At 36.5% G+C, this 22,264-nt stretch overlaps 1 long non-coding RNA gene across 1 annotated transcript in view; it reads right to left on the reverse strand.

Annotated features, from left to right (window-relative positions):
- LOC113622822 (uncharacterized) overlaps positions 1-22,264 on the reverse strand; it is a 140,476-nt gene that overhangs the window by 117,338 nt on the left and 874 nt on the right. The window lies entirely within an intron of this gene.

Consider the following 22,264-nt stretch of genomic DNA (forward strand, 5'->3'; position numbering starts at 1 on the left):
TTCAAAAATCAATAAAGAATACAATTGTTAGACTAGATGGGGAAAAGCAAATGAAAACAAAGCAGAATATTGGTAACCAGAGTAATGTTATTCATATTTGGTTATAAAGAAGCTTGAATTGCCCTACTGGATCATAACTGTTTAAGTTATTTTGTCTTGAGATCAATTATTGACATTTACATACTGTTTTATTTCCACTGAATTTTGTAATTTTATTCATTATGTTTATGAGTCTTTTCATGATGTTTGTGGGAGAAAGAACAAAATTGATTTTTAAAAAATAATAAAATCAATCTACTCACTAGTTTAAATGAAGGTATAAGATTATGTAAAATATTTGAAACTTATGGGCTTATAAGTTTTTAAAAATTAATGCTATTCTTCTGATATAAATCCACTTATACATTTGGATATATGATTGAGCTTACTGTAGCTGAATGGCCTATGTATTAAAGAAGTAAGCACATGAATAATATTATAGCAGAGAATAGAGGACACACAACTAACAAAAAGAATGATATAAATCAAAAAGTTGTCCTACTACATACTGGATCATTTCTATTTCATGACATCATACTTTTATTATCCTTTCACATTTATAAAAGATGTAAAAAAAATGAGCTACGTACAGTCTCTTATCAAATCCTCAAATGATCAGACTATACTACAAAGCTACAGTAATCAAAACAGCATGGTAGGAACTTCCCTGGTGGTGCTGTGGTTGAGAATCCACCTGCCAAGGCAGGGGACACAGGTTCGAGCCCTGGTTCAGGAAGATCCCACATGCCGCAGAGAAACCAAGCCCGTGCACCACAACTATTGAGCCTGCACTCTAGAGCCTGCGAGCCACAATGACTGAGCCTGCGTGCCACCACTACTGAAGCCCGCACGCCTAGAGCCCGTGCTCTGCAACAAAGAGAAGACACCGCAATGAGAAGCCTGCACACTGCAGTGAGGAATAGCCCTCACTCGCTGCAACTAGAGAAAGCCCATACACAGCAACGAAGACCCAACACAGCCAAAAATTAATTAATTAATTAATTAAAAAAAAAAAAAAAGAAAGAAAATGAGGTCCAGAGATCACTAAAAAAAAAAAAAGTAAAACAGTACAGTACTGGCATAAAAACAGACACACAGATCAATGGAACAGAATAGAGAGCCCAGAAATAAACCCACACACTTATGATCAATTAATCTACAACAACTATACAATGGAGTTAAGAATACACAATGGAGAAAAGACCATCTCTTCAATAAGTGGTGCTGGGAAAACTGGCTACATGTAAAACAATGAGATTAGGACATTTCCTCATATCATATAAAAAATAACAAAAAAAATCAAAATAGATTATAGACCTAAATGAAAGACCTGAAACCATAAAACTCCTAGAAGAGAACATAGGTGGAACACTCTAACATAAATCATAGCAATATTTTTTTGAATCTGTTTCCTAAGGCAAAAGAAAAGTAAAAATAAATGGGACCTAATTAAACTTAAAAGCTCTTGCACAGCAAAGGAAACAATCAACAAAACAAAAAGACAACCTATGGAAAGAGAGGAAGTATTTGCAAGTGATATGACTGATAAGGGGTTAATATCCAAAATATACAAACAGCTCATAAAACTCATTATAAAAAAAATGAAAATAATTTTAAAATGGGCCGAAGACCTGGATAGACATTTTTCCAAAGAAGACATACAGATGGCCAAAAGACACATGTAAAAATGCTCAACATTGCTAATCATCAGAGAAATGCAAATCAAAACCACAATAAGATATCACCTCACACCTGTCAAAATGGCTATCAAAAAGTCTACAAATAAAAAATGTTGGTGAGGACATGGAGAAAATGGAATCCTAGTACACTGTTGGTGGGATTGCAAATTGGTGTAGCCACTATGGAAAACAGTATGGAGGTTCCTCAAAAAACTAAAAGTAGAATCACCATATGATCCAGCAATTCCACTGCTGGGTATATATCCTAAGAAAATGAAAATACTAATTTGAAAAGATATATGCACCCCAAAGTTCATAGCAGCATTATTTATAATAGCTAATATGTGGAAGCAACCTAAGTGCTCATCAAAAAATGAATGGATAAAGAAGACATGCCATATATATACATATATACATATATATTTATGTGTGTGTGTATATATATATATATATACGCCATACATAAATATATATGTATAGGCTGGCTGAAGATCTAGGGAGTTCTAATTCCTTGTTTCTTATATAGCTACGGGCCAAGAAGTTTTATTCTGCACAAAGACAAAGGTGAGATTAGAACCAAGAGTCAACACAGAAGTTCCTGGATCCCATCAAGAATCATACTGACCCCACAAATAGAGATAACTGAATCATCTATCTGTTTTTCTCAGCTGAAGTAGAAAACACCACAATTTAACATTTGCACACATCTTTTCCTATATCTTTCACAAAGTGAAAGATATCTTTATCTTTCAGTCATTTCTTCAGCCTACTGATGAGAATTTCCAATCAGGTTCACACTTACAGATCTTTGTTCCTAATCAGAGTAATTTTCTCCTGCATTCAGTAGACTGTGTGGTTTAATAAGAAATATATTTGGTCTTTCTCTCTGGTTCCTGGCATAAAGCTCCTAAAATCCTTGGAATTTCCTGAGTGGTAGGAGTTCCTTTGTCATTCATAGGAGCCCCTTTAGAGCACATCTGAGTATATACTAATGAGATTACTTAAGACTGGGGTCCTAGATAGTTTATGCTAATGGGATAACTTAGGGTGGTAACCTAGGAGAGGGTCACCAGAAAGACCATGTAATTAGAGTTGGAACTTTCAACCCCACCCCCAACCTCTGGGAAGAGGAAGGTGGTTGGGGGCTGGAGATTAAAGATCTACAAGAACTCTTGAACAATGAGAGTTTGATGAGCTTACAGGTTAGTAAACACATCCATGTGGTGGGAGGGTGATGCCACCTAGTCCTACGGGGACAGAAGCTCCTGTGCTTAGGACCCTTCTGGACCCCACTCCATGTACCTCTTCATCTGTATCCTTTATAATATCTTTCATAATAAACTGGTAAACATAAATGTTTCTCTAAGTTCTGTGAGCCACTCTAGCAAATTAATCCTGATAAGAGGGTTGTGGGAACCTCCAATTTATAGCCAGTTGGTCAGAAGCACAGGTAACAACCTGAACTTGCAACTGGTGTCTAAAGTGGGGCCAGTCTTGTGAGACTGAGTCCTTACCCTGTGGGAATCTGATACTATCTCCAGATAGAGAGTGTCAGAATTGAGTTAAATTTGTATTGATAGTACACCTAGTCAGTGTCTCCTGAGAGAATTGCTTGGTGGTGTGGGAAAAAAAAAAACCACACTGAAATGAGTAAAGAATACTGATGACTATGCAAACACCACAGTAATAATTATTGCAGGTAAAAATTATCTATGGATTCCTAAATTAGTAGATGGAAGTATAAAGAAGATATTTGAGCAGAAGAATTTCTAAGAATTTCTCCACATGATACTTTTTAATTACAAATAGAAAAATAGTACCTTTATAGTGGAAAAACCTGGTAAACACCACTTTAAGTGATCAAAGTTAACATCACCAATAATCAGAATAATAATTCATAATAATATCGTCACCATAACCATCACCAATGTCAATATCCTGATATGATGCACTAAGGGTACAGCAGCATTTCTGTGATATTCTTGCCAAAAATACACAACCTGATCGTGAGATGTCAGAAAAACCCAAACTAATGGACATTCTATATATAAGTGGTCAATAATTCTTCAAAAAGGTCAAGAGTATTGAATGATGAAAACTGGAGAACAGTCACAGATTGGAGGAAACTAAGGAGACATGACTAAGTGTAATATGTGGGTTCTGGATTGGGTCTTGGATGAGAAAAAGGACATTAGTGGGGAAAGCTAGTGAAAGCTGATAAAGTCTGCAGATTAGTTAAGAGTATTTATTATTGTTGACTGCTTGGTTTCAATCATTGTTCTGTTACATAAAATGTTATGTAAAATGCTAACATTAGGGGAAGCTGGGTGAAGGGAAGTGCACTATTTTTTCAGCTTTACTATATGTTCAAAATTATTTCTTTAAAAAAAGAATTAGGAATTTGAAATGTAAATTTTGGACAATGTTCCTGACTCAAATTGTCATTTTACTGATGCTTATGTGTAGGAGCAAAACTATCAGTAAGCTCTATTACCACTGTATTTCACACATTCTTCATGAAACTGGGGATCCAGGAAGGTCTTAGGGATCTTCTGTATTTTATTTTCATATCAGAATCAACAATTAATGTAGTTTATTTTAAAACATGACTTCCTTTTATGAGAACTTAACTCATAATTAAGCCATCATAGTTTGAAAAAAATCCAACTAATAGGAATTTTTGGTACAGAAATTTAACCACTCTATTCAGGCAACTGGAATAAGTATAATTATATAATAAAAACGTTATAATGTCCAAAAAACTTTTTTTATTACAAAAGAAGCACTATTTTGGCTTTTTGTTCCAAGTTTTTTACTAATTAATTGAACTAAAAATGTACAAAGTCGTCCCAGAACAAAAAGCAAACTATGTCTTAGCTAGAAAGATGAGAAGTTACTTAGTGACATAGCTAAAAGAAGTGGAACTGTGGAGGAGACAACTAGTTAACTCCCAGCATCTCTTCATCATTTTCCTTTAGTAAAAGAACTCTGATTATTAGCTAGGTACAGTGCTTCCCTTGAAGCTAAGTGTGGCCATTTATTTTGGCCAATGACATACATGGGCTAGTGCTGTATGGAAACTTTCTGGAAGTCTCCTTAAAAACGAAAAGGAAAACAATGTCCCTTTCCTTCGTCCTGTGGTGTAGAATATGACGGAGGAGTTCTAGTTGGATCAGGAGGGAAAAGCCCCTAAGGATGATGGCATAATAAAATGGATGGACCCACCAGCCCACGGAACTGCCATACTGACCCTGGAACACCTAAATCCAGACTTACTCTATATGGCAGAGAAATAAATTATATGTTGTTAAACCACTGTTGCTATGATTTCTCTGTTACATGAAGCTCAACCCATTCCTAACTGATACAGGAACATTATCAGAAAAGAGATGTGAAGGACTTTTATATTAAAATTCTAGCAGACAAATACAACTCAGTGGTAAGTAAGAAAGACAGCAAATAAGAAATGTAGATCTTAAGAAAGAGTATAAAATGGAAGATGTAAAATGAAGGCAGCAACTGGTTCTGAATGAGTTATATTAGAAGGTCACTGCAAAGTCCTTTAGTATCAGTATAAGGGGTGGCACAGAAGAATAAACTAGAATTTGGAGCTATTAAATAAAGATGAAAAAAGAAATCATACTTAAATTCTCTAAGGTTCTAAATGATTAGAACCTTAGAGAAAATAATTATACTTCAAAATTATTTGGATAAAATTTGGCAGATTGTACTAGTCATTGGCTTTAGTTGCAAGGAAAAGAAAATTACTCTGGTTAATGTAAACAGAAAAGGAATTCATAGGATATTGAACAGCTTATACAATCACCAGGAAGACTGGAAAACCAGGCTCATAGAATGAGTAATTACCAAGGGAAGATGGGTGATCAGAACACAGCATAACACTGCTTATGACATGGATCAACTCAATTAGGGTGCCAATACCTTGCTGCTACATGGGTGCTGCTGGGCCCTGAATGGTCCTGCTGCCATGAGAATGAATTCTAACTATTCCTGCTTCTTTACTTCTCGTGTTTTACATTGAAAGCTCCAGGAAGATGGCCAAACGTAGGTTGCTTCCCAAAACTTTATGAGAGTTTTTAAAAAACGTCTGTATTTTTGAACTTCCATGGTAGGAGATGTGGCCTGCCTTTCCACTAAGGCTCCCACACTGGCTCCCACACTGGCTCCCACACTGGCTCCCACAGTGGCAAACGAATGGGATTCAAACAGTGAGCACCCAAAAAGAGATAAATATGCAATACATTAAATAATTTGAAATATTTTAATGGAGTTGAACAGGAACATTGATGTTTATCTAAAAAATGTTTTAAGTTGCTTCACATCTATAAAGTGGGTATAGTAGACTATGAGAGTTGCTCTTTTTGTCAGCCCAGATAATTCCCACCCACCCTCTCTTCAGATTCCTTTGGGAAACTCCTCCTTGAACATATGAATTACTGTTGGGGCTGCTGATCATACGGGTGGGCACACAGGACCTGAAATTGAGATACAGACATTAGGAGAGGGTTCTTTATTTCCTCTACTGTAACTGCTTAACCAGGAGGACGTGAGTCTGAAGCCTCTGGAGGTATTTGCCTGCCACTAGGAGAGAATCTATTTGAAAGATAAAATAATGCAAACCAAGAGATGGAGACAGTCCTGACAATGGTATTTGAATCTCTGGATGCAGTCTTTCCTTAAGATCTACACTTGGACTTCTCAATTACATGAGCCAATAAATCCTTCTGGGGGTTCAATTACTGTCATTTGCAACCAAAAGTGTTCTGACTTAGTATAATACATAAGATCTAGGAGATAATATTGTCTCTATTTTGAGTCCTACAATTAAAGAGTAATTTGAAAAAATACAGTTCCCTCACTTCCTACAGTGGGGGTAGGAAGGATATTTGGCCATCAGTTCATAAAATATGAAGCACTAAAAAAACAAGTTCATAAAATAGTTTTAAAACTAATGAAAATGCATCTTCTCTGAGCATCAGAGGAACTATGGCTTGGGAAAACAAAAGGTGTGAAGTTAACAATTGCTTGAAAAAGTCAAAAGCAGAAGTAAAAGGCACAGATTTAAGCTATACCATAGGAAATTCATGTTTGATGATGTAAGAATTTCCTAGTAGAAAATAAGTAATTGAATGTTTCATAAGATTAACTTTTTAAAAAGATAAGAATCTGGCCTGTTTGATGTGGTATAAAGCTTAAATAACATTGTAATAAAAGTGAAGGGAGAGGAACCAAGATGGTGGAGTAGAAGGACGTGCTCTCACTCTCTCTTGTGAGAACACCAGAATCACAACTAGCTGCTAGAAAATCATCGACAGGAAGACACTGGAACTCGCCAAAGAAGAGATACCCCACATCCAAAGACAAAGGAGAAGCCACAATGAGACGGTAGGAGGGGAGCAATCACAGTAAAATCAAATCCCATAACTGGTGGGTGAGTGACTCACAGACTGGAGAACACATACCACAGAAGTCCACCCACTAGAGTGAAGGTTCTGAGCCCCATGTCAGGCTTCCCAACCTGGGGGTCTGGCAATGGGAGGAGGAATTCCCAGAGAATCAGAATTTGAAGTCTAGCAGGATTTCATTGCAGGACTTCGACAGGACTGGGGGATACAGAGCCTCCACTCTTGGAGGGCACACACAAACTAGAGTGTGCATCGGGACCCAGGGGAAGGAGCAGTGACCCCAGGGGAGACTGAACCAGACCTACCTGCTAGTATTGGAGGGTCTCCTGCAGAGGCGGGGGGTGGCTGTGGCTCACCGAGGGGACAAGGACACTGGCAGCAGAAGTTCTGGGAAGTACTCCTTGGCGTGAGCCCTCCCAGAGTCTGCCATTAGCCCCACAAAAGAGCCCAGGTAGGCTCCAGTGTTGGGTTGCCTCAGGCCAAACGCCCAACAGGGAGGGAACCCAGCCCCACCCATCAGCAGTCAAGCGGATTACAGTTTTACTGAGCTCTGCCCACCAGAGCAACAGCCAGCTCTACCCACCACTGGTCCCTCCCATCAGGAAACTTGCACAAGCCTCTTAGATAGCTTCATCCACCAGAAAGCAAACAGCAGAAGCAAGAACTACAATCCTGCAGCCTGTGGAACAAAAACCACATTCACAGAAAGATAGACAAGATGAAAAGGCAGAGAGCAATGTATGAGATGAAGGAACAAGATAAAATCCCAGAAAAACAACTAAATGAAGTGGAGATAGACAACCTTCCAGAAAAAGAATTCAGAATAATGATAGTGAAGATGATCAAGGACCTCGGAAAAAGAATGGAGGCAAAGATCGAGAAGATGTAAGAAATGTTTAACAAAGACCTAGAAGAATTAAAGAACAAACAAACAGAGATGAACAATACAATAACTGAAATGAAAACTACACTAGAAGGAATCAATAGCAGGATAACTGATGCAGAAGAACCGATATGTGACCTGGAAGACACAATGGTGGAATTCACTGCAGCAGAACAGAATAAAGAAAAAAGAATGAAAATAAATGAAGACAGCCTAAGAGACCTCTGGGACAACATTAAATGCAACAACATTCACATTATAGGGGTTCCAGAAGGAGAAGAGAGAGAGAAAGGACCTGAGAAAATATTTGAAGAGATTACAGTGGAAAACTTCCCTAACATGGGAAAGGAAACAGCCACACAAGTCCAGGAAGGCAGAGAGTCCCATATAGGATAAACTCAAGGAGAAACACACCGAGACACGTAGTAATCAAATGGGCAAAAATTAAAGACAAAGAAAAATAACTGAAAGCAGCAAAGGAAAAATGACAAATAACATACAAGGGAACTCCCATAATGTTAGCTGATTTCTCAGCAGAAACTCTACAAGCCAGAAGGGAGTGGCATGATATATTTAAAGTGATGAAAGGGAAGAACCTACAACCAAGATTACTCTACCTGGCAAGGATATCATTCAGATTGATGAAGAAATCTAAAGCTTTACAGACAAGCAAATGCTAAGAGAATTGGGCTTCCCTGGTGGTGCAGTGGTTGAGAGTCCGCCTGCCGATGCAGGGGACACGGGTTCGTGCCCTGGTCCGGGAAGATCCCACATGCCGTGGAGTGGCTGGGCCTGTGAGCCATGGCCGCTGATCCTGTGTGTCTGGAGCCTGTGCCCTGCAACAGGAGAGGCCAAAACAGTGAGGGGCCTGCATACCACAAAAAAAAAAAAAAAAAAAAAAAGCTAAGAGAATTCAGCACCACCAAACCAACTCTACAACATATGCTAAAGGAACTTCTCTAAGTGGGAAACATAAGAGAAGAAAAGGACCTACAAAAACAAACCAAAAACAATTAAGAAAATGGTCATAGGAACATACATATCAATAACTACCTTAAACATGAATGGATTAAATGCTCCAACCAAAAGACACAGGCTTGCTGAATGGATACAAAAACAAGACCCATCTATATGCTGTCTACAAGAGACCCACTTCAGACCTAGGGACACAAACAGACTGAAAGTGAGGGGATGGAAAAAGATATTCCATGCAAATGGAAATCAAAAGAAAGCTGGAGTAGCAATACTCATATCAGATAAAATAGACTGTAAAATAAAGAATGTTACAAGAGACAAGGAAGGACACTACATAATGATCAAAAGATCAATCCAAGAAGAAGATATAACAATTATAAATATATATGCACCCAACATAGGAGAACCACAATACATAAGGCAACTGCTAACAACTATAAAAGGGGAAATCGACAGTAACACAATAATAGTGGGGGAATTAAACACCTCACTTACACCAATGGACAGATCATCCAAAATGAAAATAGATAAGGAAACAGAAGCTTTAAGTGACACAATAGACCAGATAGATTTAACTGATATTTACAGGACATTCCATCCAAAAACAACAGATTACACTTTCTTCTCAAGTGCGCATGGAACATTCTCCAGGATAGATCACATCTTGGGTCACAAATCAAGCCTCAGTAAATATAAGAAAATTGAAATCATATCAAGCATCTTTTCTGACCACATCGCTATGAGATTAGAAATGCATTACAGGGAAAAAAACGTAAAAAACACAAACACATGGAGACTAAACAATATGTTACTAAATAACCAAGAGATCACTGAAGAAATCAAAGAGGAACTCAAAAAATAACTAGAGAGAAATGACAATGAAAACATGACGATCCAAAACCTATGGGATGCAGCAAAAGAGGTTTAAGAGGGAAGTTTATAGCTATACAGGCCTACCTCAAGAAACAAGAAAAATCTCAAATAAACAATCCAACCTTACACCTAAAGGAACTAGAGAAAGAAGAACAAAAAAACCCCGAAGTTAGCAGAAGGAAAGAAATCATAAATATCAGAGCAGAAATAAATGAAATAGAAACAAAGAAAACAATAGCAAAGATCAATAAAACTAAAAGCTGGTTCTTTGAGAAGATAAACAAAATTGATAAACCATTAGCCAGACTCATCAAGAAAAAGAGGGAGAGGGCTCAAATCAATAAAATTAGAAATGAAAAAGGAGAAGTTACAACAGACACCACAGAAATACAAAGCATCCTAAGAGACTACTAAAAGCAACTCTATGCCAATAAAATGGACAAATTCTTAGAAAGGTATAACCTTCCAAGACTGAACCAGGAAGAAATAGAAAATATGAACAGACCAATCACAAGTAATAAAATTGAAACTGTGATTAAAAATCTTCCAACAGGGCTTCGCTGGTGGCTCAGTGGTGGAGCATCCGCTTGCCGATGCAGGGGACACAGGTTCATGCCCCAGTCTGGGAAGATCCCACATGCCGCGGAGCGGCTAGGCCCGTGAGCCATGGCCGCTGAGCCTGTGCATCCGGAGCTGCTGCTCCGCAACGGGAGAGGCCACAACAGTGAGATGCCCGCGTAACGCAAAAAAAAAAAAAAAAAAAAAAATTTTCCAACAAACAAAAGTCCAGGACCAGATGGCTTCACAGGTGAATTCTATCAAACATTTAGAGAACAGTTAACACCTATCCTTCTCAAACTCTTCTAAAAATTGCGGAGGAAGGAACACTCCCAAACTCATCCTATGAGGCCACCATCAATCACCCTGATACCAAAACCAGGCAAAGATACTACAAAAAAAAATTACAGACCAATATCATTGATGAATATAGATGCAAAAATCCTCAACAAAATACTTGCAAACAGAATCCAACATCACATTAAAAGGATCATACACCATGATCAAGTGGCATTTATCCGAGGGATGCAAGGATTCTTCAATATACGTAAATCAATCAATGTGATACACCATATTAACAAACTGAAGAAGAAAAACCATATGATCATCTCAATAAATGCAGAAAATGCTTTTGACAAAATTCAACTCCCATTTATGATAAAAACTCTCCAGAAAGTGGGCATAGAGGGAACCTACCTCTACATAATAAAGGCCATATACAACGAACCCACAGCCAACATCATTCTCAATGGTGAAAAACTGAAACCGTTTCCTCTAAGATCAGGAACAAGACAAGGATGTCCACTCTCACCACTATTATTCAACATAGTTTTGGAAGTCCTAGAGAAGAAAAAGAAATAAAAGGAAAATCAGAGAAGAAAAAGAAATAAAAGGAATACAAATTGGAAAAGAAGACGTAAAACTGTCACTGTTTGCAGATGACATGATACTGTACATAAAGAATCCTTAAGATGCCACCAGGAAACTACTAGAGCTAATCAATGAATTTGGTAAAGTCACAGGATACAAAATTAATGCACAGAAATCTCTTGCATTCCAAAACACTAATGATGAAAAATCTGAAAGAGAAATTAAGGAAACTCTCCCATTTACCACTGCAACAAAAAGAATAAAATACCTAGGTATAAACCTACCTGGGAGAAAAAAAAACCTGTATGCAGAAAACTATAAGACACTGATGAAAGAAATTAAAGATGATACCAACAGATAGGGAGATATACCACGTTCTTGGATTGGAAGAATCAATATTGTGAAAATGACTATGCTACCCAAAGCAATCTACAGATTCAATGCAATCCCTATCAAATTACCACTGGCATTTTTTACAGAACTAGAACAAAAATCTTAAAATTTGTATGGAGACAGAAAAAACCCCGAATAGCCAAAGCAGTCTTGAGGGAAAGAAAAAGAGCTGGAGGAATCAGACTCCCTGACTTCAGACTATACTTCAAAGTACAGTAATCAAGACAATATGGTACTGGCACAAAAACAGAAACATAGATCAATGGAACAAGATAGAAAGCTCAGAGATAAACCCATGCACCTATGTTCAACTAACCTATGACAAAGGAGGCAAGGATATACAATGGAGAAAAGACAGTCTCTTCAATAAGTGGTGCTGGGAAAACTGGACAGCTACATGTAAAAGAATGAAATGAAAACACTTCCTAACACCATATACAAAAATAAACTCAAAATGGATTCGAGACCTAAGTGTAAGACTGGACACTATAAAACTCTTAGAGGAAAACATAGGAAGAACACTCTTTGACATAAATCACAGCAAGATCTTTTTTGATCCACCTCCTAGAGTAATGGAAGTAAAAACAAAAATAAACAAATGGGACCTAATGAAACTTCAAAGCTTTTGCACAGCAAAGGAAACCATAAACAAGATGAAAAGACAACCCTCAGAATGGGAGAAAATATTTGCAAACAAATCAACAGACAAAGGATTAATCTCCAAAATATATAAACAGCTCATGCAGCTCAATTTTAAAAAAACAAACAACCCAATCCAAAAATGGGCAGAAGACCTAAATAGACATTTCTCCAAAGAAGACATACAGATGGCCAAGAAGCACATGAAAAGTTGCTCAACATCACTAATTATTAGAGAAATGCAAATCAAAACTACAATGAGGTATCACCTCACACCAGTTAGAATGGGCATCATCAGAAAATCTACAAACAACAAATGCTGGAGAAGGTGTGGAGAAAAGGGAACCCTCTTGCACTGTTGGTGGGAATGTAAATTGATACAGCCACTATGGAGAACAGTATGGAGGTTCCTTAAAAAACTAAAAATAGAATTACCATATGATCCAGCAATCCCACTACTGGGCATATACCCAGAGAAAACCATAATTCAAAAAGACACATGCACCCCAACTTTATTGCAGCATTAATTACAATAGCCAGGTCATGGAAGCAACCTAAATGCCCATCGACAAATGAATGGATAAAGAAGATGTGGTACATATATACAATGGAATATTACTCAGCCATAAAAGTAATGAAATTGGGTAATTTGTTGAGACGTGGATGGATCTAGAGACTGTCACACAGAGCGAAGTAAGTCAGAAAGAGAAAAACAAATATCGTATATTAACGCATATATGTGGAACCTAGAAAAATGGTACAGATGAACCTCTTTGCAGGGCAGAAATTGAGACACAGATGTAGAGAAGAAACGTATGGACACCAAGGGGGGAAAGTGGTGGTGGTGGTGGTGGTGGTGGTGGTGGTGTGATGAATTGGGCAATTGGGATTGACATGTATACACTGATGTGTATAGAATTGATGACTAATAAGGCCCTGCTGTATAAAAAATAAAATTAAATTAAAAAATTTAAAAAAAGAGGGAGGAGATATGGGGATATATGTATAGCTGATTCACTTTGTTATACCGCAGAAACTAAAACACCATTGTAAAGCATTAAAGACGTTAAAAAATAAAATTAAATAAAATAAATAAATAAAATAAAAAATAAATAAATAAAAATGAAAAAAACGTGAAGGGACCCATTGTAGTCATTTCTGTCATTACCTATCAATATAATCTTAACTTCTCTGGACCCCTGGTTTCCCACCTCTTTTTTTTTTTTTTCGCGGTACGTGGGCCTCTCACTGTTGTGGCCTCTCCTGTCGCAGAGCGCAGGCTCCGGACGCGCAGGCTCAGCAGCCATGGCTCACAGGCCTAGCCACTCCGCGGCATGTGGGATCTTCCTGGACTGGGGCACGAACCCATGTCCCCTGCATCAGCAGGCAGACTCTCAACCACTGCGCCACCTGGGAAGCCCTCTCACTTCTTAACACAAGCATCTCTTTCACCTCTAAAATTGTGACTGAGCATTAAAAGCTCATTTTGGTCTCACAATTACATTTCTTTAAACTACCAACATACATGCGCTAGTAGGACAGATATCAAAATACTAATTTGAGCATAACAGAGAACAGAATTTGGGGATGTTCATTTTAAAAATTCTTTTTCCAACTGCTTTATGCATTTCATTTTTTCATTGTCTTGTACTCTTAACTCTATTAACTGGCCCTTTTTACAACTTCTGATACATATCTAGAAATCCATCCATAACTTTGTGATCATTGTAGTAAAATATAGAACATAAAATTTACCATTTTAACTTTTTTAGTTTTTAATTGTGGTAAAAGATACATAAAATTTACCATCTGAACCACCTTTAATTGTACAGTCCAGTGGCATTAAGTACACTGTTGCACAGCCATCTATCTCTAGACCTCTTTTCACCTTGCAAAACTGATATTCCATTGTAATAATATTCCATCGTAAGTATATACCATATTTTGCTTATCCATTCGCCTGTCGACAGACAAGGTTTGTTTCCCCCTTTCGGATATTGTGAATAATGCTGCTATGAACATTGGTGTAAAAATATCTGTTCGGGCTTCCCTGGTGGCGCAGTGGTTGAGAGTCCGCCTGCCGATGCAGGGGACGCGGATTCGTGCCCTGGTCCGGGAGGATCCCATATGCCGCGGAGCGGCTGGGCCCGTGAGCCGTGGCTGCTGAGCTTGCGCGTCCGGAGCCTGTGCTCCGCAGCGGGAGAGGCCACAGCAGTGAGAGGCCCGCGTACCGCAAAAAAAAAAAAAAAAAAAAAAATCTGTTCAAGTCCCTGTTTTCAATTCTTTTGGTATATACCCAGAACTAGAATTTCTGAATCAAATTCCAAGTTTAATTTTTTTGAGGAACCACCATATCATTTTCCACAGCAGCTGCACCATTTCATATTCTCATCAGCGGTGCATGAGGGTTCCAGCTTGGGAATACTTTTAAACATAAAAAAATTAATTATTTTTAAATAACATATAGTGCTTCCAAAACAACACTGAAATGATTGTCTAAAACACCACCATGCTAATACAACTATCATTTTCTAAAATCTAAATGCTTTCTCACTTGTATATTTTTACAGAATTATACTTTATATATTTTTTGGGTTTTTCCACATTATAAATCTAAGCATTTTCCATGATATTAGAAACCCAACGTAATTATCATTTTAATATTTGAATTATATTCAACTAAAGGGAAATATTTTCTTTTTTTTTTTTTTTTACATCTTTATTGGAGTATAATTGCTTTACAATGGTATGTTAGTTTCAGCTTCACAACAAAATGAATCAGTTATATATATACATATATTCCCATATCTCTTCCCACTTGCGTCTCCCTCCCTCCCACCCTCCCTATCCCACCCCTCCAGGCGGTCACAAAGCACCGAGCTGATCTCCCTGTGCTATGCGGCTGCTTCCCACTAGCTATCTACCTTACGTTTGGTAGTGTATATATGTCCATGCCTCTTTATCGCTTTGTCGGGAAATATTTTCTTAATCATACCTCTGAACATTCAAATTGCTTCCACTTTTACACCATTAAAAATATGCAATAAACACATACACGTATAAATCCTTTTTCTTCTATTGAATACTTTCCATAGGAAGGTATTAATCAGCTAAAAGATGTGCACTTTTTTACAGAGTTTTTGGTAAATATCACTAATTTTTTTTTTTTTAACAAAGGAATCATATAGATTTGTATTACCCCAGCACTCTCACCAGAAGGAGCTGTGATGGGAGGTACCGTTATCCTTCTTCGTATCACTAATTCTCTAACAGATTGCTTATCACCTAGCAAATACACATGTTTACTAATAGAATTCATGAATGAATAAATGAGAATGCCATTTAACTGAATCCTAACTATCACTGAATCTTATTTCGTTTGCTAATTTAAGAGAACCAGTGCATTTTGGACTGGTTTAAACTATTTATTTTAACACAGTTAAAAATCTGGCCTTCAAATCAGGAGGTCCATAAAAGAATGACAATATGTAGGTCTTCTTGGCATTTAAACATTTTCCTACACATTTCCAATATGTAGGTCTTCTTGGTATTTAAACATTTTCCTATACATTTCCAAGTGTAATATAATTCCACTCAATTATAACCTTTCTTTCTAAACATAAAATATTACTGTGGGACCACTTTCCTAACTTGCATAGTTTATGGTATTAGGTAGATACATCTCCTATTTAGCATTTATGTATAAGCAAATAAAATAGTATCAGCCATACTCTACTTATCATAACTGAAGTATAACTGGCTCTATGTTTTCTTTGTTCTTTTTTCTTATGAATTTTCTATTGATTAAACTGTTGAGTCCTTTGACATTAAATGTTTCTTTTCATCTTTGTATCTGCCAAACTGACTAGCACAAAAAAAGGATCTGTACATAGTAGGTAACAATAAATATTCTGGTATATTTATTACGCTATATATTTATTTTCTATTTGATCTAATTGAGAATAATTTTAAAGAATCATGATACAAATAAAGTATATATGCATTAAAAATACACATTACAAAGATCCCCTCTTTATGTTAAAGTAGTAGAATAAAATTATCAGATAAAATGAAGCTTTAAACTATCCTAATGTTTAATGTAGTATTCAAGTCTTCTTCATAGATTGTAAATTATAATGGGAATGTTACTAGAACTGTCAAATTCTTCCCAAAGCAATCTTCAAGCTAATCAACATAGACAATCACTCTTTTCACTTCTATAGCAAAAGGAAAATTTTAAGCAATATCTTTTGACTGTCTTGAAAATTGCTTAGTTGGAGGCTTTATTTTAAAATGCAACAAGCCTGAAATATTAAATGTAATTTGCAATGCAGCCTAGAGAAAGAATGAAGTATTTAGTACATTTTTCCTAACTGTTTCTGGTTGCTGCCTGGGTAGCTCCAGCACTTCTCTATCTTCAAAATCACCTTTGAGGGTTTCAACATCTTTTGACCACTACTTTTAATCAAAAAGGCTAAACATAAAATAATTTGACTCTTATGTGGCAAAAATCTTAACAACACTGGCTTTGACATTTTTATTTAATTGACCTTAAACAGAGATTCCTCAGAAAGTAAACTGTTGGCACTTAGTGAATTCTGATTAAGGTGACACATTACCCGATGTTAACATTGACAGAAATCACTGTCCCAGGAAAAAGTGGTCAATACTGAAGTTAGCAGAGTTTAGCTTTCCAATGATAATCATGTTTGTTTAGGTCTGCCTGACAATAAATAAGGCTCAATCTTTTGTTAAAAGATTGTTATTTAGAAAACTCATACACCTTAAAAATTTTGCACACACAAAAATGTTATAGCCTGTCTTTATTTCCACCCATACCATGAGATGTTTAACACGAAAATAATACAAAAGCAAAAATACAGAATTAAATGGAAATTTATGAGATGTAGCCCAATCTCTTAAAAGGAGGAAAGTGAAGTCCAGAGAATTTGACTTGTTCAATGTCAAATTATTGAGTTTCTTGCAGAGAGTGAATTATAATTCAGATCTCATTATTTCTGATTAAATATGCTTTCTATAGTTCTATGAAAATCATTGGCCTTGCCCTTCACACTAAGAGCACTGTTTTCTTAATTTTCCACTATTTTAATCTGCAATAAAGTTCCCACATCCATTTATCCAACATGGAAGAAGAAAGCAGTTGTTGAGTTCATGCTTCGATAAGGAGAGAGGAAAATACTGGTCTAGTAAATGGAGGTTATGAAAAGAAAAGTGGGCAAAGTATTTCAGAATGTTGTCAGGTAGAGCTGCTTTTATTTCTGAATAGAAGGAGTCATTCTCTTTGGGAGGAGGCAGTAATGGATGGGATGTTGGGGTTATAATCGAAAGGAGGGGAAAAACAGCTCAGTGCCCTCCTCATTGTTCTTAACGACTGTTCATTGTCTAATAAGGCAAACACTATTCACTATGTGCATCAGGAGAATCAGGAGAAAAAGGAATAAATTTTATTTCTGGAAGAATCCACATCATATTCAAGTTCGTATTTTTATGCTGTATTATAGTTTTAAAGAAAATGTATAGTGGGGGAAAGAGACATAGATGAACAAAGGAAGTCTTTTTATAGAGTAAATGTAACTTTTAGGTTTTCATAGCCCAATGTTCTAGCCCAGTGTACATTTGGGCATATCAATGATACAAGAACAAGTTGCCCAGGGATACTGGATTGTAGAATTCAGAGTGTACGACTGTATTCTAACTGGGCCATTTGGCGGAGAGTGGGGGGAGTTTCATTTGATTTTTTCAGTAGAGAGTATGAGTATTTGTTTGGTATTACATGTGTTAGGAAGGGCATATATGCCCTTATGCCCTTAAAATAAAGCTTATCTCTAAAATTTTATTCATTATTGTTGCCAGGAGAAAAAGTTATAAGGGAAAAAATTCACAGGGAAAAAAGAATCCACAGACAAGTTTTATATAAAAACCACAAACAAAAATGATTCATTGTTTTTTTTTTTTTTTTTGCGGTACATGGGCCTCTCACTGTTGTGGCCTCTCCCGTTGCGGAGCACAGGCTCCAGACGCGCAGGCTCAGAGGCCATGGCTCACGGATCTAACGGCTCCGCAGCATGTGGGATCTTCCTGGACTGGGGTTCGAACCCGTGTCCCCCTGCATCGGCAGGCGGACTCTCAACCACTCTGCCACCAGGGAAGCCCTCATTGTTTCTTAACATATGGTTATTTCTACAAGTAAATGCATCTCTTTCTTGCACGCTGCTCTTTACTGGTATATACATTTTCCACTAATTACAAAGTCTTTTAGGAGGAAAATTTCTATGTAAAAACATGAATGTTACTGGCTTGAAATTTATAGACAGAGTTTTTTTTAATGCAGTAGGATTAATGATTGTTCCGATATTCATTTCTATACACTGGTTTTCGTTTAAACCAAGAGCCTAAAAAGCACCTCTGGCAAATTTTTTTTAAATTACTGGCATAAATTTTATTAAAAATTGTTGTGCTTTAAAATTATATTGCTAAAGACAAACCACGTATGAAAATTTTTTCCATTAATACCTAGTCATTGCTGGTTCAACAAAACAGGATTATCATGTATTTTATTTTATATGTTATATATAACAGATACTTTTGATATGTATATTTTATGTATATATGTGTATGAATACACTAATCTGTGTATATTTTACATATATACTAAAATTAGGATTTTATACCCAACATTAGAAAGAAACCCTAATAATTTTGAGAATGTATACATAAATTCAGTAAATGTTCTCATTTAGCATAAAATGAACTAACTTTAAGGATTCCTATCGATGTAACTCTGAAGTGGTCAAGATTTTAAGCAGTCTCTGACGATCAGAGCTCAAAATTTACCAGTATACCAAATGACTTATTGTAACTTTTAACTGTAATATAACACTAAAAAATAGCATTTTTCTCCCTATGAAAGCATCAATACTGTAATCATTTATTCACAGAAACTAGCAACTACATTTTTCAAATTATTTTCTGGATTACAAGTATTATTATAAAAACAAAAATCCACTGTGCCAGTTTTCTGGTTATACAGCAGCTTGGTGGAGTTTGGGGAAGGGTAGGGGGGGTGTTTTTGATTGTCAACTTATTTTTGTTTGTTGGCTATTTTACGATTTAAAGATTATAAACGCAATACATATTGATTGTTAAAAATAAATTACCAGCGTAAGAGTAAAGTAAAAGTCCCCTTCCTATAAAACCCCAGATGGGCTTCCCTGGTGGTGCAGTAGTTGAGAGTCCGCCTGCCAATGCAGGGGGACACGGGTTCATGCCCCGGTCCGGGAAGATCTCACATGCCGCGGAGCGGCTAGGCCCGTGAGCCGCGGCCGCTGAGCCTGCACGTCCGGAGCCTGTGCTCCGCAACGGGAGAGGCCACAACAGTGAGAGGCCCGCACACCGCAAAAAAACAAAAAAACCCCCAGTTTACCTCTTCAGAGGTTGAATTCTATCATCGTTTCCTATGTGTCCATTAAAGATAAGTTTATACAAACCATGCTCATGCATACATCTAGTTTTTACATAAGATCATACTATACAAACTGTAGTGTAATTTAAAAATTTCATACTTAATATAAGTTGGACATGCTTGCATAGCAGTACATGTAGGTGTACATCCTTTTTAAATTAATTTATTTAAAACTGTTCCCTATTTAAGAATGTTTTGCATTTTGCTATTGCAAATGTTTTAAGTACATTTTTGTACAAATATTGCTACCTACTTAGGTGAGATATCTGTAAAGGAAGGTATCTGTAAGGTATGTTTCTAGAGATAAAATTTCTCTGTCAAAGAGAATTGCATTTAAAATTTCTAGATGGAGCCAAGCTAAGTTTCAAAACGTCCCTCTAAACTGCTATCCCACCAAAGCTGGTTATTGTTGATATTGTTGTTGTTATTTATATTTTTTGTATAATTTTACTTGCCAAATGTGGTTTCATATCCCCTAAATTATTTATCTGTGAGTAACCTCCAATTTTCATGTTTTTAAATATATTAACCTGAAGAGGGCATCACAATGCAAGCTCTAAGAAGTAATTCTAACCAGTGTGGACTTTTCCATTCAACAGCAATAGTATCATGAGTCTGGAGACATTATGAGAGGGTATATAAGCTTTCTTCTACCTTTAGGCAAATTACACCTAACCTTCCCCCACCGCCACATTCTTATTTAATTACAACTTCAAACAGAAATTTTATCAGGCAAACTGTTTAATGCATTTCCTTATATATTCATTCTATAGGAAAGTAAAAATAATGTTCACACAATTCTAAACAATTGGTACACTTATAAACAAAGAAGTTAGCAGGCAAATGCCAGGAAAAGGACACCAACTTGAGGTTACTAACTTCAGTTCTAGCATTAGAAATTAAGGTTACTAATAATAAGACATCTTTTTCTTGGTAACACTGTCAACAGAAGAGGTTAACTGATGCTCCAAACTTAATACAGGACACGGGGGATAAAGACTATGAAATCTGCAGAGTCAACTCTTATTTATATATGCCAAAATAAAGGGGAATCATTGTTATTCAGATCTGCATGTAACTTAATTTTTGTAAAGAGTGAAATTGTAAATATGCCTGGGGATATTTACAGAGTTTGGTTACGCTTAAAATTTGATCTTTCAGTGAAGTTATATTCACAAACTTTTACAAAATGTAACATAACTTTAAAAAATGAAACTTTAGCCTTTTAAATACTGCAATTTAGTGATTTCCAGGCTACTAATAATTTTGTGTTCCTTTTTAAATGACTATGTAAAGTAAGTTCCAGTGGTGATAACTTTCTAAAATAATAATTGAAACACCTCTAGAATTAAAAATCTAATCTATGGAGTTACTGATGTGAAATAATTAAATTTAAAAGCTACACAATAAAATTCAAATTTCTTCATCAAAATCAAAACCTGAGAAACTCTATCCTTTCACCCTACAGGAATTACTGTAAGATTTTCAGAACTGTAATTTAAAATAGATTGTCTTTTATAACAAAGCTTAAAACCAATTAATGGCAAAGCTATGATTATATTATACATTATTTGTTCTACTTATGAATGTTTGTGTGGTATGAGATATTTTCTATAATAAAGGACGCTTCAGTATGAAACTTTACAATTAACAAGTGGTCACTCCCTGTCTTTAATATCCTCATAACCCAATGTCACCCAACTCAAGTGCCTGTGAATATGCTGGAACATACTAAAATTTCTACCCATCATATGCCCATTCACTTGGCCTTTGTATACATTTACATGCATATCACGATCTGTGATATAAATGCAATGAGATGAATTTCAACAAGCCATGTAAGAAATCAATCATTTTATAGTCCCTTTCGTCTTCTCTCCTGATGCTTTTCTTTGCAGCCACTAATATCCAAATCTTGGCATTCAATTCCAATATTGTGATTTCAACTTTTTTAAAAATGTAGAATACTGGGAGGGTACAGAGAGGGTAACTTTCACATAGGAGCTCCTTGGTTTCAGGGAGACTGAGAGGAGGTTCAAAGGACCCTCTTGCATCCGCTATTCCTTAAGTAACTTTAATTCAAAATAATCAATATGCCACTGTGGAATATTTTGGGGTGGCCTGCCCAGGCCCCAGTAGTTCTAACTCAGGCTTCCAGACCCCAGAGCTTCTACTCTTAACCACTCTATATTGACTTCCTAGTGGTAGCTGATGCTTCAAAGATGCTTAATGTGGTACCGTGACCCATGATGACTGACGTTCCCCAAAAGACTGGAAAACATTAGGGATGGACCAAATACACATTTCCTCTTAACATCAAACTAGGAAAAGTCCTATCTGCAAATTGTATCGTTGAAAGCAAGTATATATGTACCTCATTGTCATGGATGGCACCCAGAGTTTTCTTCCATATGCTTTCAACAAACTACATTTTTCCTCTAGATAG

This window comes from Aethalodelphis obliquidens, unplaced genomic scaffold (assembly GCF_003676395.1).
Source record: "Aethalodelphis obliquidens isolate GAN/ISIS:26980383/991018 unplaced genomic scaffold, ASM367639v1 scaffold10, whole genome shotgun sequence".
Taxonomy (NCBI): Eukaryota; Metazoa; Chordata; class Mammalia; order Artiodactyla; family Delphinidae; genus Aethalodelphis; species Aethalodelphis obliquidens.